At 38.3% G+C, this 14,692-nt stretch overlaps 1 protein-coding gene across 1 annotated transcript in view; it reads right to left on the bottom strand.

The window, feature by feature from the left end:
• LOC122792394 overlaps window positions 1–14,692 on the bottom strand; it is a 431,766-nt gene that overhangs the window by 392,197 nt on the left and 24,877 nt on the right. The window lies entirely within an intron of this gene.

Genomic DNA, 14,692 nt, shown 5'->3' on the forward strand with positions numbered 1-14,692 from the left:
ACCTGGCATTACTCAGTTATATCAGTCCAGGTCTATGACCACATTCATTGCAGCACAATCAAAACTGAATATACCTACTGCCAGTTACTAATTTACTCTTTCTTGTTTATATGACTATAGATTGCAAGATACAGCTGTACTCACCACACTCATGGCACAACCTGGTCAGGCATTTTGCATGGGCCTCCAGGTTGCGAGCTATCTCCTCTGCATCATGGGGAGAGAAACACACCATTATGTGTACCTGTCTATCACACATTCAGAGTAGAATTTGGTAAAACAATGATAACAATACTTATAAACTGGTGGGACATTCCCGTCTCTAGCATCTTGGACTCAGGTGGCCAGGAGATTCCTCTTACGATGCTTTAGGTCATCATAATGATGACACATCTGCTCACCTGTGTGGGGGATACCAGTTCCACTGGTGAGATCACATGCCAGCCAGTCCTAGGCCTCCAATTTGTATTCTGACCCCTGACACTGGCCCTGCAGCAGCAGGGATGTCATGGTATTTTACAAGGAGTACAACTATGACCCTGGGCTCCAGAGCGCTCCACCACTGCACCCTGAAGTGCACACCCTCTCCTACTCCTGCCATAGTCTCTACCAAGATAAAACTCCAACAGGTTATGGTCATATTCCCACCTATTGCACTTAAATAAGCCTGTTTTCCCACCTTGTACCACCATTGGGTCGTTTTTAAACTGCAGCGCTTTGCTTAGCATCGTCCAAACTCACTGAGCTCAACTGAGCAGTGCTTAAACTGGCAATGCTTAGCAGTGCTTAGCATTGTGCAAACCAGCTTAGCTGAGCTGACCAATGCTTAAATGAGCATTGCTTAGCAGTGCTTCACACCCCTTAGCAATGTGCAAACCAGTTAAGCAAAGCTAGAACAGTCCATTTTAAGCAGTGCTTGGCAATGCTTAGCTGTACTTAGTGGAGCTTAGCTAAGTGCAGCAAAGCATTATTATTATTAAACATTTTATAATTGTGTAATTGCAAACTAAAATGTTTAATAACTTGCCTGTGCATACATACATTATTCCATCAAGGGTTTACATAGACATCTCATAACTGCATATTTGCAACATAAATGCTTCATACCCTGTCTGTGTATTCATACAAAATTCAGTCAAGGTTTAATAGTACTTCTCATAAATGTGTATTTGCAAACTAAATTTAATAACCTGTCTGTGTATTCAAAAACATTTAATTGGGATTTAAAAGATGTTTCATGCTGTGTATTTACAAAATAACCTGGGTGTATATTCATACCATGCACCTACTGCACATAAAGCTGTCACTCTAATCACTCAGCTACATGGCTATGTGAAATGTTGTTATACTTTTACATATATCTCTCCACTACATTTAAGCACCGCGGCCTGCCACACAAACCCATTCAACTATGCTTAAACTTGACCTTTCCTAAATAATTAAATGTATGCGGTTTTTAGTTTTAGATGTCTGGCACATATCCATTGCTAAGCACCATGCCCTGCTGCACAAACATAAAAAAATTAAAACAAATTAACTTTTTTTATTACATATACATACATTGATATCTGGCACTTTAACAGTGCAGCGGGTGTGTTACTCATCTCCGGACACAGTAACACACTCCCTACACTGATTCACTAACTGTGTTACATGGCTCTCCCTCAGTAATGCATCTTCATTGATATGCAAGGCGCACTGCCAAGGGGGATCCCCATACATGTCCACTGTACCTTCCGTGTAGGCCTTCCACTATTCCTACACATATTTTATTAAATACCCAGGATCGTCTTCCCCAGTCTTATTGCTGTATTCCTTGAGAAGGCGAAGGCCGAGGTACCAGAATGAATTAAAAGAAGGCTATCACACCATCAACTGCTTGTGCTTGTGCTGTGTTCCAGTGTATTTTACTTTCAAGTATTTTCTAGTGTAGTGTATTTTTTCCCCAGTCTTATTGCTAAGACAGCCATGAATAATTTATAATCAGCATTTAATTGACAAAGTAAAGAATCATTGCTCTTTTTATAAATCACTACTGTAACAGCCTGTCTTTGAAACTGAAGAGGAAATCTATTCTGCAGAATGTTATTCAATAATTTCTCAAATGGGTGACAAAATTTGTCTGTATCTATTAAACAAAAGTCCAAAAGAAGATCTTCGGGTCCTGGGGGTATTCTGAAACCTTGCTTCTCAATGTTTTCTCTTAGTTCTTGCAAGGTTACTGGATTCAGATGCTATCTACCTATTCTAAAGTTAAGCTAGGTAAGTGGACCCAATATTGTGCACCCAGTTCTTTTGGGTCACCCCCAGTTTCTGTAGTATATAAACGCAAATAATAATTCCTGAAGATTTCCAAAATGTCAGCTGGACTGGACTTCCAATACACCTGCAGACTGAATAACAACTTAATTTCAGGTCTCCCAGTGTGAGGTATATTTCAGTAACTGGCTAATAATTGCACTGCATTAGATGCCAGGAAAAAATAAATTCAGAGAACCTGAAAGAAAATCAAGCACAAAAGGTGAGGAAAAAACACTGACTGGGAATAATTCTGCAGCTGTTCAGAAAAAAAGAGTGCAAGCTCCAGCTTTGGTGCAGGACATGACTTCTAGTAACCTAGAAGGAAAAATAATAAATCAAATAAACTCAGAGCTGATTAAAATAATTGAAACACTGATGGAGTATATCAACTCAAATAATAAAAGGCTGGAAAAATTGAAGAAGTATTAAATAGATATTCAGATGAGATGATAAAACTGCAAAAAATCAGACGTCAAAATGAAAAAAAAAAGGCTAGCTGAATATGAGACTACTTAGCAAGAGATGTTTTAAAAAAATAATAGAAGTAGAGGAAAGAACACGTAGGGAAAACCTGAGATTTTCTGCTGTACCAGAGAAGCTGGAAGGAACAGACTGTATTAATTTTATGAAAGCACAAATAAGTAACTGGACTGGTATTCCACAGAAGTAGTTGTTGATTGAAATGGCACATTGTGTGTTATGTACAAACCTGGCCATGAGAAAGCAAACTAGTTGTTTAATGTAAAGATGCAATCCTACCAGCTGAAGGAGTAGATTCTGACAAAACTGTGGCAGAAGGACGAACTACTTAAAGTGGGAGAAAATAGAGTGTTTGTAGAAAATGATTGCTCACTGTACATCAGGCAGAAGAGGGACAACTTTATTTACCTAGTCAGATAATGTTGAGAAGCAGGCATGAGATTCAAACTTCTGCATCCAGCCATCTTCAGAATATTCTTTCCTGGAGGCACAAAATCATGTTTTGATGCAGAACATGCTAAGGAGGAAACACAAAAGATTGCCCAAAAAAGTGAGCTGTAAAACAGAAGGAGATTCTGCTTCTTGTTCTGGTAATAAGGACCACAGGGAGACTATGCCAGTGAAACCTTTTCTAATGTTTCAATAGAAAATGTTTGAGAAACAGAAAAAAACACAAGAACTGACTAGAGGAAATGAGAGTGTGATGGAAATGAAGCAGAGACTGGATTTGGGAGATGGAAATAAACAGGAATAAAACCAGCAACTCATATTTTCACAAATAAATATGGGATTACAAAGCATTAATTATATTTGTGAAACATAACAGAACAAGAAAACCTGGAAATATTGGATTTTTTTGACTTTGTTAAACTTGTAGGGGACTCTAAAGCATATTCCCTACTTCATGTCATTAATGTTTGGAAGAACACTTAGGATAGAGGAATAGGAGGGAGAGAATTAACTGTACGTGAAAATTGTTCTTAACAGTTGTATTTTTTATAATAGATGATATAATCTGTATGGTATAAAGTAAAGTTTTCTCAGTTATTTTCAAGAGTAAATGGGGATGCTAAAGTAAACAGGTACCCTCGTTTTTTTCCCTTCCTCTCTTTATCCTTGTTCAATTTTAAGATATTTAGGCACTGCAAAATACTGGTCAAAAAAAGATGATACAAGAAAAATTGATGTGATTTTTTTCTCATTCTTGCATAGGGGAATGACTAGATTAAGGCCTTTGACTTGGATTAAGGCCCTTGGCTTCATCTAGTAGCACATTTTAAGAGAAAGCAAATAAATAAAAAAGAACATTGAATATAATAAAACTTTCCTCTAGCAAAATAAATAAGTGCTTGTAGAAGCATCTCTGTATCTGGTTCTCATGTCTCCATGAGACAATCTGATAAACAGCAATAAAAACAGAATACTTCTTTCTTTCAATGGCTAGAAGATAATTTCAGAAAGCATTCAAGTGTTTTCCTAAACTAGAAGAGCAATAAAGATAAGACAAAACCAGACAGCTGTACCATGTGTCATAGCATGGATAGCCTTCCTTTTAGGTTAACCTAAGTTTGCGAGTGTGGCTGTCAGCTTGGGACAGTTGTTCCTCTTAGGAGGGTGGCACTTCAATATTTGAAGATGTACATAGTTCTGTATGTTACTATTAAGTTAATAGGTTTTAGAGATGCATTGGGGGTCCATTTATTTTATTTTTTTGTTTGTTTTAGGACTTTCAATAAAACAAAAAGTTTTTTAAGATATGACATAGGCTCAAATGGATATGACAAAAAACAACTGTATAAAAGAGCAACCTGCCAAACATTAATGTATGCATATAACATAAAAGCTGGAACTAGATGCTTAACAAAAAGCTGTTAGATATAAAAGACAGGAATAATAACTTTTTAACATAATGACAATTTCTGTATTATCTTTAAATGCAAATGGTCTCCCAACAGATATATACAAAAAAGAAAGAGTAGTGAACTATATTAAAAATGTAGAGTGCAGATAGCTATACTACAGGAGACACATTTGGAAAGAAATGAACACGTGAATTTGATACAGAAAGGTTTTCAGGATGGTTATTCAGCAGAGTATCTAGGACAAAGGAAAAGAGGAGTATTATATTAATTGCAAGAGGAGCTCCAATAATGATAGAAGAGGATAAAAATGATAATAATTGTAGATTTGTACTAAGGGGCAATAGGCAAGGGAGGAGGATGACACTGGCATGTATTTATATTGACCTAAAACTGTTATAATGGAGCTTAAGAAAATTCTGGGAGAAATAATTAGCTTTCAGCAGGGAATATTACTTATAGGTGGGGATGACTGGAATTTGATTTGCAGCAGTGAAAGTGTATCTATGGGCCCATAATGTAAAATATAACAAAGGATGGTAGATTTTTGAAGACATTTATGAAAATATTTGGTATTAAGGATGTGAATTCAGTAGTAGGAGTTTGGAATGAATTTACATATTATTTCTCAAGATAGAAAAACTGGGCTTGGCTAGACAGAACTTACATTTCACAGGAACATGTGAATTTAATTGAAAGTTTTGATAGGCATCCACTATTTCAGATCATGCTCAAATTATAACTAAAATAAGAATGCTGGGTAATTAAATAAAAATGAGACACTGGTGCTTTCCCATCTATCTGTTGAAATGAAAGTAGTTTAAGGATTGGGTAGTAGAAACTATTCATAAGTTATTAAAAAGACAGACATTTCATCTGAAAATATAGTTAGGGAGTGGAATAAAATTACAATGGAGTTTAAAAATAGGGTGGAAATAAAAGAAAGAGAGATATGGTTAAGCAGTAACAAGAAATAGAGGGACTGACAAATGTTAAAGTATTGCAGAATATGAGGAATTTCACAGAACCAGAAGACTAGCAATTGCAGAATGCTAAACAGAAAATATGGGATTAGCTCAATAATATGCATGAGTTTAGAAAGACTGCTGTTAAGCAGCTGTTTTTTGATAATAACCCCAGAGCACAAAAACCTTTAGCACAACAACTCAGGCAGCAGAAAGTAGAAAGGGATGTCGCCAAGCTTAGGGAGCCTATAAAAAAGAAGATGACAACATATCCTGTACAGGTACTAGAAATATTTCAGAAATTTTAGTACAGCCTGTTTAAAGCAGAGAAATGTGGAAATCAAGAAAAGGAACAAATGGAAATGTTTAACCAAGAATTAAATATGGCAAGGTTAGAGGTAGTTGAGGCTCAATTACTGACAGTTAGGATAGGCACAGATGAGATAAACATTGTGATATATAACCAATCCACAGGAAAGTCCTCAGGAATAGATGGTATTCCTATGGAAGTTTGGAATCTAGGAGGGAAAAAAAACTGCTAACGATCTGAAAGGTTTTATTTAACAGTATATTAAGAGGAAGAGAAGCACCAACATCCTGAAAGAAAGCGATGGTGGCTGTAATACCCAAAGAGGGTAAAGACCCATCAGATCCGGCTTCATACAGGCCCATGTCAATCCAAAACCATGATTATAAAGTGTTTATGTCTATAATGGCTAAAAGAATGGCAAAGGTGATACCAGAATTGATAGATATGGAAAAATTTGATTTTGTGCTGGGAGGGAAACATTTGACAACAGTAACAGAATATTGATGGACGATCCAGAGGGAAGCAGAATGTAAGAAAATACCACTCTTGTTGGTGGTTCTTGATACAGAGAAAGCATTTGACAGAGTAAACTGGGTCTTTTTGAGCAGAGCAATGGAAGCATTTGCATTCCCTGGTAAAATTATAAGGTTGATTAGGAGGATATATGTGGAATCGGAGGCGAAAATTAAAGTGGGTGGGTTCCTCTCTGATCATTTCTATTTGAACAGAGGAACCAGGGAGGAATGCCCTCTTTCCCTTTGTTATTTGCATGATATTTAGAACCATTGGGAAAGAAAATAAGGGATTCAGAAATTCAAGGATATAATTGCTATGGTAGGCAGGAAAAGTTGGCTCTGTTTTCAGATGATATTATTTTATACCTGATAACATTATAAAATTATATTTCACTGTTGTACAGCATTTGAGGCAGTTTCAGATCTTTTTGGGATACAAAATTAATGAAGCTAAAACAAAGGCAATAGCTGTAAATTAAGTACCCACATGGTAATTGGTTCAACAATATCCATATTTATGGGGACATGATGAAATTAAGCACTTAGGAGTTTAAATTAAAATGATTCTAGTGTGGCAGGTAAGGATATATGAGAAGAGACTAAATAAAAGACAATACAAGCTCTGTTATATGGATATGGTTGACAAGATACAAGCAGTTAAAATGTTTTTAGTCCCTTTAGTTTTATACACAGGTCAGGCATATTTTTCTCAACCAGAGGAGAAGTTGTGGATAGAAATTAATAAAGAGCTGAAGGATTTTATCTGGGAGGGGAGATGGCAAGAGTCAAATGGAATAAGCCAATTCTTCCAATAGAAGAAGACGGTTTGCGATGACCCAATTTGAAGGGGTATTTCAGAGCTACACAGTTAAGGGTCCTATAAATAACACAAGCTGAGAGAAGAAAGGAGCCACTTTTGAGATTTTAATTATTTTTCCTCAGTTTATTTGCTAAGTTTTTCTGCATAGCCACCTATTTTGAGCATTTTCTGGCTTGTTAACTTGATTTCTGCATTAGTAACTGTATTTAGAGCACAACCTAGAGCTGTTTACTGAATTTCCTGTTTGCACTTATTTTTAAAATCATTTTTTTCTCAAAACTTGCATTTTATCTGTCTTTGGCCTAGCACTCTTGTGTGGGGTCATTTACTGCACTGTTATAACTTGCTGATACTTGTGAACCTCTGCTATCGCTGAAAAAAACAAAACAAATCTTGCTTTTTTCCCACTTTTCTGAGATTTAAAAAAGTTCAGTTACAGGCTTGCTGTTCTTGAAATGTTTGTAAGTTTCTTGGAGGCCATTTTTTGCTTGGGCTAAAGGGAAGTCTCTCTGTTGATCAGTGGCAGTGAAAAACATTGAGCAGCCTGCCTGCCCCTCTGGGAGTGGTTACTGACTTGAAACTGTAGTTTTATTGGCCATTTTGGGTCAATTCCAAACTCCTTCATCTTCCTCTCTTAAAACCCTCTTTTGCACGGTTTTGCGTGTTTTTGTGCATAGCGCAACAGTGGGAAGCGCCGCCTAATTGGGTTTAAACTATTCCTAGCTCCACAAAGTCTGCTCTTCAATCTTTCCCTTAGAACTGCTCTATCTCTCAATTTAAACACCATATTCTCATTCTAATGCCCTTCACTGGTCCAATTAAGTAATCCTACAAGTTAGCACTATTAAACCATAAGCACTACTTACTCTTATGCTCTCTACGATTACCCTGTCCTCTATTGGTCCATCTTAAATTCAGTTTCCCTATATTACTCTAGCATGTCCAAAGGTCAGTCAATGTTTTCCTCTCCAGTCCAGCTGGTGAATCTGGGAATTTTGAGGCAATGTTACAACTGTCTCATGTACACGGACAACCCTCTCCTCCTCCAAACAGGTTCAAATATATCTGAGAGATGCAACTATTTAGCCAAACTGGAGGCTGAGCTCTCTCATCTCAAAACTGGTGTAACCAGTCAGGAGGAGAAGGTAACCCCACACAACACAATTCCAGTATCACATAGTCCCACCACATCAGCGAACCAAACACATAAATACACAAAAATATACTCAGAGGCTCTAAATAAAATCTACCTAAGCAACAGAGACTTCCAAAGCAGACATCCAAGCAAACGCTACCTCAAAACAAAACACGCACAACACATAGCCCACAAAGTCAGTGTGCCAAGCAGCCACAGCCCTTAAGGCTGAATAACACACCTGATACTCTTGTAATAGGTGACTCTATTGTCAGACACACTGACATCCCGCTCACCAGGCTGAATAAAGAGAAGGTCACGGTGAGCTGCCTGTTGGGTGCTAGGATCCGCCACATAACGCAAGCACTCAGGTCACTCCAAAGCAAATACAAATATGACTCAGTCATTGTACATGCTGGTGTGAATGACCTGAGACATACCTCCCTGGACTACATGAAAAGAGACATAGAGGAGCTCTCTGATCATGTAGCCCAGGCTGGTATGACCCTGACCTTGAGCAGCATCTTACCCTCACCTAGAATGATGCCACAGTACAAAGACAAAATGATCAATTTTAACAATTGGCTAAAATTTTGGTGTCATTCAAAGGGGATCCAGTGTCTGCCAGCCTGGGATGACATGCTCGACAAGCCACGTTGCTTCGCTAGGGACGGCTTGCACCTGTCACCACTGGGCTTTTGGATATTGGCAAGGGCTCTTGCCACCCCCATAGTGCCTTTTTTAGGCAAGGCTCAAAAGTCAAACCCACCCCCATAGACAGCACAAGGAACAAGAAACTAAGGGTAATGCTGCTTAACGCCAGAAGTCTTAACCTCAAGATGCATGCACTCGAAGCTCTCCTCAGTATGGAGAACATCGATATCTGTGCAGTGACAGAAACCTGGTTCAAGGCTCCAGAGAGCACCCCAGCACTACCAGGCTATACCTCATATCATGCTTTTCGCCCCAAAACCCGGACCGAACCACAAAAGGAGGGGGAGTTTCCATATTTATCAAGGATATCCACACCTCCAGGTTATGGCATTGCACGAAGTATCGGAGACCATCCATGTGCAACTAACAGTGGGCAAGACTGCTTTTCAGTTTATAGCATCCTACAGACCACCCTCTCAAAGTCAGGAATCCCACTCGGCTTTCCTGAAAACATTGGAGAACATGAAGATCTCTCCGAACACCATTATATTGGGCGACTTCAACTACCCAAACATTGACTGGGAGCACTACTCAAGCCCCAGCACCTTAGCCCAAAGGTTCCTGGAAATTATAAACTCAAATGCTATGGAACAACTAGTCACCACTCCCACAAGAGGGGGCAATATACTAGACCTGATCATTACCAACATGGGGACTCTATGCTCCACACCAGAAGTATATCCCTCATTGGTAAGATCAGACCTTAAATTAATTTCACTGGATGTCCACATCCCGACCACACCCCCAGCCCAGAAAACCACAGTGAAAAATTTCTCAAAAGCGAACTTCTCACTTCTCAAAACCGAAGTGGAATCCTTCAAGGCCCCAGGGCCAGTGGAAACTACGGCCCAAACTGCAGAATCCTATATAAACGCATTCAACGGGCATCTCCAGGAATGCATGGATCATGCTATCCCAAACAAAACCAAGACCCAATCATCCAAAGGCAGGCGTCCAGTCTGGTGGACCCCTGCCATAAATAAACTGTACAACAGAAGGAGGAAGCTACTACATGATAGAGCAAAATCCCTAATAGGGAAGGCATCTCTGATCAGTACTAGCAAAAAATTACGATCCCTCATAAAATCCTTCAAGGCCAGCTTCGAGAGAAAAATTGCACAGGACACCAAAGACAATCATAAGGCTTTTTCAGTTATGTTAGGAACCTGGGATGCAACTCCCAGACTTGTTCTGAGTTGATTCTAAATGACAAAAATACACTGAACCCACAGACATCGCCAATATCCTGGCAGACAGGTTCAGTGCAAACTTCTCCACCCCAAAAGAGCAAGTATCTATCCCGGCAGAGGGCTGCCTCCCAAACATCTCTGATGCTCAGGTGAAGGCTGCCCTCTCCAAAGCAAAAAACACTGCTTCCATGGGACCAGATGGCGTCCCAGGTTGCGTCCTACATGAACTCCAAGAGGAACTAATCCCTCAAATATAACAGCTATACAATCTCAGCCTCACTACAGGATATGTGCCCACAGAATGGCGTACAGCAACAGTGGTCCCACTTCACAAAGCTGGAGCCTCTACGGACCCTGGAAACTATCGCCTCATAAGCCTGACTAGCTTAGTCTGCAAGGCTATGGAGAGGATCATCATGGAGCTCATAAACAAAGACATTGGGGACCTACAGACACTAGATCCTACCCAGTTCGGCTTTGTCAAGGGCAGATCCTGCCTTTTGAACCTGGTTGACTTCTTTGAAATAGTCACCAAAGCCATAGATGAAGGGAAGGCAGTCCACACAGCCTATCTGGACCTTGCAAAGGCATTTGACACAATACCCCACTTGGGCATCATAGATAAGCTATCCAGCTTAAATATAAACCCCTATGTCACAAGATGGGTCGCAAACTGGCTCAAAGACAGAGCTCACAGAGTGAGAGTTGCTGGAGCCATGTCAGACTCGAAACCGGTCACAAGTGGCATCCCACAGGGTTCTGTCCTGGGACCACTCTTGTTCGGTATATACTTTTTCGAGGTACAGACAAACGTGGGAGGACTATGGCTCACCAAGTTTGAAGACGACTGCAAACTGGGCGCCATAATCGACTCTCCAGCTGACACAAACATCCTTCAAAAAGGTCTCACAGAGACAGATAACCGGTGCCAGTGCCATGGTTTAAAGCTAAATGCCAAAAAATGTATAGTCATACCCTTTGGCAAAAACAATGTGCCCACAAATTACCACATAGGTGGAAACCCATTAAGTACAGAGAAAGTTATTAGGGACCTGGGGACCCAAATTGATAGCAATCTCTCCTTTGAAAACCACATTGCCAAAGTGGTTAGAAAGACCTTCTACATAGCCCACCTCATCACGTAGGGTTTCACATCTAGATCAAGAGAGGTAATCGTGCCCCTTTATTCATCCCTCATCAGGCCAATCATAGAATACAATGCCCCTTTTGGGATGTACCTTACCCGACACCTGCAGCAATTAGAAAGACCCCAAAAGTATCTCACCAAGAGGATCAAGGGTCTCAATCAGATGCCATATGCTGCTCGGTTAAAAAAACTCCAGCTCTACTCAGTTGCATACCGCCTACTTCGAGGCGATCTATGCCTGACATACAAAGCTATGTCAAATCCAGAATTAATGGACATGCTCCACCTCAGTAAATCTAAATCCCTTAGAGCCACATGCTCGAGGGACTTGAACCTCAGTACAGAAATAAATAGAACGTGCTGGAGGGACAGGTTCATAACTCAGAGGCTCCCTTCGCTCTGGAATAGAATTCCAGTTCATGTGAGGCAGAGCACCTCACTGAATCTCTTCAAGAAGAATCTTGATAGGTGGATGGGGGATCGTAGGTTTGTCCCAGGGATTACTCCTGTGTCACTATTAGACAGAGGCACAGTAAACTAAACCTTAAAAAGGGCACAGTATACTCAAATCAAGGGGTGGCGTAAGCCATACAGAATCGGGCTAGGCTTATAATTGCCCCAGGGCAGATAGCCTAGTATGAACCTATGAACCTATAAGCAAAAATGTATAATTCAATGTGGAAAGGGATGGTGATGAGGCAGCGGGGAAACTCAAGAAACAAGCAGAGAATGGAATTTTGGATGCAGATCCTTCAGGAGGATAACAGTAGCCATACAGAATATTATATTCATAAAGTAGCAAAAAGTATTCTAAGAACTAAGCCAACACAGGAATGAAGAAAGGAGATTTTGCATATAGGGATGACTGCAATTAGGGATACAGACAATAGGCAAGAGGGGGCTGGAATTTATTGGAGAAAACTGGCAAAATAACCAATATAATGGGAGCAAATAATTAGAGAGGGAAAGGTGATAGAATGGTAAGAGGCCAAGAAAATATTTGGACTGCAGGCAAAATATTGCCTTCCCTGTTGATTGATATCAGAGTATAGGCAAAGAGAAAGAAATAGGGAGATGCTAAGTTAAAGAACAGCAATGGTAAAGTTTTTAGTAGAATCTAGAACTGAAGCTGCTGTTTAAAAAAGAATAATTAGTACAGCATATAAAACATTGCATAATCACTATAAGAATGAATCAGAGGAGGTTAGAAGAGAAATTGGATAAGCAATTCACAAAGAAACAATGGGGGATATATGTATGTCTCCCGATATTCAACAAAGTCTAAAAGATTTAGGATCTTTGCTTGGAAGTGTTTACATAGGTATTTTTATACCCCAAATAGAATCCAAAGATTTTTTCCTCAGGTATACAGCAAATGTTGCAGGAGTGATAGAGAAGAAAGAGGTAATTAGTAACATATTTTCTGCTAGTTTAATGAGCTGGCAGACTTTAAAAATTACCTGCAGACTACTATTTTAGAGATGTTGTATGAGCAAACTGGTGTAAATAAGAAAATTATTTTTGAGATATGATAACAGAGTTGGAATTGCCTAGGCATAGTAAGGCCTTGCTGAGTCTAATTATGGTGGCTGCCAAAAAAGCAACTAAAAAATGGAAATTAAATTCTGAACCAACTGTACTAGAAGTAGTGAATATAGTACCAGAGATACAACTGGAATTGGGATCTTTAGAAAAGGGTAGGAGCAGGTTACATAAAAAAAAAATGGGAATTGTGGGAATAATGCATGCAGAGCAGGAATGAGGTTTAAAAGAAGGCAAGATTTGAATGAGCTATGTAATGTTTGACTGACAAATGCATAGATTATAAGTGATGTATAATGTTTGCAACTAAACTTATGTCAATATGGTTTGTGATGTATAATGTTTGCAACTAAAATTCTAAAAAATCTTGCTGTAGGTAACAATAAAGGCTGTCCTCCACCTGTACGTAAAAAACGAACTGACCAAAGGATATATCCAAAATCCGGCAAACACTTTATTTAACCACACCGTCTTGATAATAAAATAGATTGAGCACGCTTTCGTCTCCTATCGTGAGACTTCATCAGAATCTACAATTCAACACATTAATTCTGTTTAAATACACACATACTTAATCAATTATTGCTTAATTATTGTTTAGTCACTTGGATACAATTGATTCTAATTGCAATTGACCCTTAACTATATGCACTCTGTTGTACATTCACTGTCTGCAGCTATCATACTGCCATGAAATCTTACATACCTAAAAATGCATATATATTAATAAAGTACATATATATTGAAAATATAAAAAACATACTTCCATAAAAGTAAATTCTTGTACATAAACATAAACAAACCATAAAATCTTGAAGGCAGTTGATATGGGCAACAATTTTCTTCATATTTCTAATAATGTGTATGACAAACCCTATTACAAAAACATATATACTATTAACTTAATAAAAAATCTATATATATAAACATATCTTACAAGTCTTTATTCATCACCTACTATATTAAATATGTTGATTAAATATCCATAGAGTAATTAATATAAAATCAAGAAATATGAATATATTGAATATCATAAAATGTTTCATAAAATGTTTCATAAATACATGAGTTAAAAAGGTATATAGGAATAAATATTGCTGTTATTGTATATATTTTATGTATATATATATATATATATATATATATATATATATATATATATATATATATATATATATATGTCTCTATACCAAGGAATAGTCACTAAATAATGAAATAATCCTGGTATGTTACTAAAAGTGTTCTCTACATGTACTTTACTCCTTTACCCCCCCCATTCATGACAACATAATTACTATATACACTACTACCTAACTATCTACAAATTTTGTTAGTAATTAATAAAATCTTCTTCTCATTTCTTCTTTCTAACAAGGTTTGATGCCAATATTTTTAAGGCAGGTTTGATTGAAATATGGTCATTCATTCCTGGATATACACAAGAGTCCAGTCTAATCTGCCAAATCATCTCTCGGTATTCCAGGAAAGTTTCCCAATCCCCTCTCCTTTCCTTTTGTTTCACTACCTCCAGTATCCAAAATTTTATATCCATATTCTGACAAGTTGTTGAATGCCTATAAAGTGCATTATTCTCATTCTTTTTGCTAATGTCCCTGATATGTTCATATATACGGGTTTTCAAATGTCTTTCTGTCTTGCCTATATAATATCCCCAGCATGATTGACAATAAGCTAGATAAACCACTCCTTTTGT

The sequence above is a fragment of the Protopterus annectens genome, chromosome 1.part2 (genome assembly GCF_019279795.1).
Source record: "Protopterus annectens isolate FY-2018-M chromosome 1.part2, PAN1.0, whole genome shotgun sequence".
In the NCBI taxonomy this organism is placed as follows: Eukaryota; Metazoa; Chordata; order Ceratodontiformes; family Protopteridae; genus Protopterus; species Protopterus annectens.